Consider the following 4,567-nt stretch of genomic DNA (forward strand, 5'->3'; position numbering starts at 1 on the left):
AACTATTTAACTAACCGTAAGCAGTATGTCTCGATTGATGGAGAGGAATCGGGCGCTCTTTCAGTCACTTCTGGAGTGCCTCAGGGGAGCGTACTTGGGCCTTTATTGTTCTTACTATATATTAATGACATCGTCGACACAACTGTTCCGGGCGTTGAGATTCGATTGTTTGCGGATGACTGCTTGCTGTACAGAGATATTACATGTTCAAATAAGCAGATTGACCTAAACACTTCTCTAACTAACATCCTTACCTGGTGCCAGAAATGGGATATGGCTTTAAACAAAGAAAAAACTAACTTCCTTCGCGTGACACGTAAAAAAAAATATTTTTGAGCACAGGTACCATCTCGGACAAACACCACTAAAGGAAGTTTCCAGTTTTAAATACCTGGGTGTAACATTAACTAACAATCTGTCCTGGAATTCACATGTGGAAAATATCTGTTCGTCCGCCTTTCGCAAACTCTATTTTTTAAGAAATAAACTTTCCAAAGCTCCCCCTCAGGTTAAACTTCTCGCGTTTAACTCACTAATCAGGCCTAAGCTCGAATATGCATGCGTGGTGTGGGATCCTTATACTAATACTAATATTAAGAAAATTGAAAGAATCCAAAGAAAAGCCATAAGATTTATTTATTCTAAATTTTCACCTTTTGATTCTCCGTCAGAGCTAATGAAATCTAACCGTATCCAACCTCTTGAGGTAAGAAGAAAAAATATTCGACGAGAATTTCTTTCCTTCCTCATAAATAACAAACTGGCTCTTGATCCTGCACCCTATTTATCGTTTTTAGCTACACGCACCACACGTCACCATCATCCCGGTTCACTTACCCCGTACTTTGCTAGAACTGACACATTTAAATTTTCCTTTTTCCCGCGTACCATCAGTGAGTGGAATTCTCTGACATGATAAAATGTAAGCGCATAGTCATCCTGCATGCCTTTTTTATTTTTATTTTTAGTTTTTCTTTCTATTTTACTTGTTATTTCTTTTTATTTTACTTGTTACCCGTGTATCTGTGTTATCTTGTTCTGCTTGGATCTGTAAGATGATCTGCAGTATGAAATAAATAAATAAATAAAAAATTGGAGCGAGACGAGCATAGAGGGAGACGTTCGAATGCAAGCAGTGCAGCATCGCTTAGTGGCATCACATTCCTATATTAGACGACGCACGCCGAGAAAATCACGGCCATGCTGCGTGGCAGGTCAATGTGTAAAAGTATATGAAGGAGTTAAAGCACTGTTCGTTTTCATTGAATCATTCTTCTGGGGCCTAACCTAAGGACTAATTGTGGGCCGCTACTGATGTTTCCTTTTTCTTTCTCTTGTTTAACGAGCTGAAATTTTTCTATTGCGGGGCACTCGCGAGGCGTCGTGCAGCCAGAAATAGACGCGGAGAGAAAACCCTTTGTCGCGGTACGAGCGCGATACGGTAGCAGTAGCGAACGACCCAATGGAGACCACGTCCTTCCTCCTGAGCGCGCATGCGCGCGAGCTTTTCGTGGCCGTCGGCCGTCGGCGCCAGCGTCGGTGCACGGAGCGCAGGCCACGGGCTCGCGTGTTCCTTTTCATATTGAGCGCAACTGTGCAGTCCCCTATTGTGTCACAAGTGTGTATGCGTGTGTAGCCAGAGGCAGCGATGCCGTATAGGTAGAACACCCGCCTCGCGTGCAAGAGTACCGGGGTTCGAATCCCAGTGCCGCGCAATTCTCCACCGGGTTCGAAAAAAAAAACAAATCTGTGTGTAGATGCGATTGCATAACCAGGCCTGGGGTGCGGCCTGATATCGGCGACCAGAACCGGCAACGCACTTCCTCACCAGAACAAGATTTCGCCCCACTGGCGTAGAACTTGGCCCCAACCTTCTATGAGCAAACCAATTAGCTCTCGGCACTCAGTCCTCGGCGGCTGCGAAGCAACTGACAAAGGCGGCGGTCAGACCTGTGACACAGCGGAGGGTGCTAAGAAGCACTGGCTCCGGACAGGCCGCCATTGGAAACTGCACTTGGCAACATTTAATGCTAGAACTTATCCATGTAGTGAGGATAGTCTGACAGTGCTATTCGAGGAACTCGCGAGTACTAAATGGGATGTCATAGGGCTTAGTTAGGTTACGAGGATCAATGACGCGTATACAGTACTAAATGGCGGGCGCATACTGTGCTACCGCACCTTAGCGGGTAGAGGAGAACTAGGTCTGGGATTTGTCATTAATCAGGATATAGCTGGAAATGGTGAGGAGTTCTATAGTATTGACGGGAGAGTGGCAGCTATCGTAACTGGGCTCAATAGGATAAACAAGCTTAAGGTGGTGCAGACCTACCCGCTGACATCACGCCATGATGACCAGATCGTTGAATGTTTCCATGCATATGTGGAATCGGCAATAGCCGAAGTGAAATCACAGGACAGAGTCGATTGCACTTGTCTAGAGCGCAGGAAAGGGGCTGTTCGAGGGGAATGAAGGGAAATTACGAAGCAGGTATTGATTTTCATTAATAATGCTTGCGCTGGAGAGGAGCTGAATAGAGACGTGAACGCATAGGCACCAGCGCCTTACCGCTGGCAAAGCAGCTGCGAAAAGATTTCAATTCATCTGCTCCGCAGCACACCGTCCGAGCACTCTAGACAAGTGTGATCGGCTCTGTACGCTGTACAGATGGGCGACTTCAATGCGAAGGTAGGCAAGAAGCAGGCTGGCGATCAGGCGGTCGGCGACTATAAGATAGTATCTCGGAATAGCAGGGGAGAGTTATTAGTAGAGTTCGCAGATAGAAATAATTTAGGGATCATGAATACATGCCTTCTTCCGCAAACGAAAGAACATGAAGTGGATGTGAAAGAGCTCCCCTAGTGGGAAAGCTAAAAATGAAATAGCCTTCATACTATGTGCGTTAACCCTGGTATCGTGCAGGATGTGGACGTCCCCGGAAAGGTGCGCTGTAGCGACCACAGAGTGGTAAGGTGCTGAATTAGCCTAAATTTGAAAAGGAAATGGAAGAAACTAGTGGAGCGAAAGCCCATTAACTAGTTAGCGGTGAGAGCTAAAATACAGGAATTCAGGATTTCGCTACAGAACAGATATTAGGCTTTAATTGAGACAAGCGATCTTAATGTTGAAACAATGAAGGATATTCTCAGGGCTATCATTACGGAGTGTGCCGCAGAAGTAGATGGTAGGGTGGTTCGACAGGAAACCGGCAAGCTTTCTCAGGAGACGAAAGATTTCATTAGTAAACGCCAAAGTATGAGGGCGTCTAACTCTGCAGAAAGAATGGAACTAGCAGAGCTATCGAAGTTTATAAACAAGCGAAAGGCAGCCGAAATAAGGAAGTTTAATATGGAGGGAATCGAGCATACTCTAGAGAATGGAGGTAGCCTAAAAGCGGTGAGGAGGAAACTAGGCGTAGGTAAAGCTAGATATATGCGTTGAGAGACAAGGAGGGCAATGTCATTAACAATACGGATAAGATAGTTAAAGTAGCCGAAGAGTTATACACAAATCTGCATAGTAGCGATTGCAATCAGAATGTCACTTAGAGAGGCAGCAGAGCACAGCAATGGGACATCCTGCCAGTAACGAAGGAGGAAGTAAAGAAAGCGTTAGGAGCAATGCAAAGGGGGAAGCAGCTGGTGAGGATAGGTAACAGCAGATATCTTGAAGGGCAGAGGGGAGATTGAGCTCAAAAAACAAGCCACCATAAGCAATGCCTTGCGACATCGAGCCTACCAGAAACATTGAAGAACGCTAGCATTATTTAAAGTATAAAAAAGGGGATGAACTTGAAATTTTAGCGACCGATCAGCTTGCTGTCCGTTGCTTACAAGGTATTTACTAAGCTAATCGCTAATGGAGTCAGGGTGGGCGGATGAGATTAAGAAGTTTGCGGTGACACCGTGGGCGCAACTGGCAAATGACAGTGTTAATTGGAGAGAGATGGGAGAGATGACGTTAGCCAGACTGCATGCATGTGCTGTTTTATTCCTTATTTCTTTCCCGTTCCTATTTCCTGTTATATTTCCATCTGAGTCACTCAGTACGCTGCTCTGTCTCCTTGCTGCAATCTTGGCTACCGCTTGCTCAATCAGAGTGATATGGCAAAGGGTTTCATAGCACTAGCTCCTATTAGCTTGTTCCTCAATTTCGCGCTAAAGTCGAGGATGGCGTCCGCAGCGCCACCTTCCACCTGCCTTGGATGGCAGGTGGTGAAGTGGAGAGACGAAAAACCCTCTCCACTTTTAGGAGAAAGGAGGACCAGGCTTTTCAACAGTGACTGAGGCGTACACCTCGGCTGCGCCAGGGAAGGGTTCGAACCTCAACTCCGGACGCCAGTGTCCCCAGGCCCCGCTTTTTTTGTTCACACTAACGCTCAAGTACTAGAAATACGTGCTCGTAACTGTCCAGCGAATTTTTTACTTAGAAGGGTGGCGAGACATCAACGGGTACTGTTCCACGCGGTGCAGAACAAGACATGATGACGAAGATTGAAAGTGGTCATCTAGAAGCCCCACAGTGCAGGAAATGTCTGGCAGGCAGAGTTTTATTTCCAGCGTGCAG

Source organism: Amblyomma mixtum, chromosome 5 (assembly GCF_055824585.1).
Source record: "Amblyomma mixtum isolate Tamu chromosome 5, ASM5582458v1, whole genome shotgun sequence".
Taxonomy (NCBI): Eukaryota; Metazoa; Arthropoda; class Arachnida; order Ixodida; family Ixodidae; genus Amblyomma; species Amblyomma mixtum.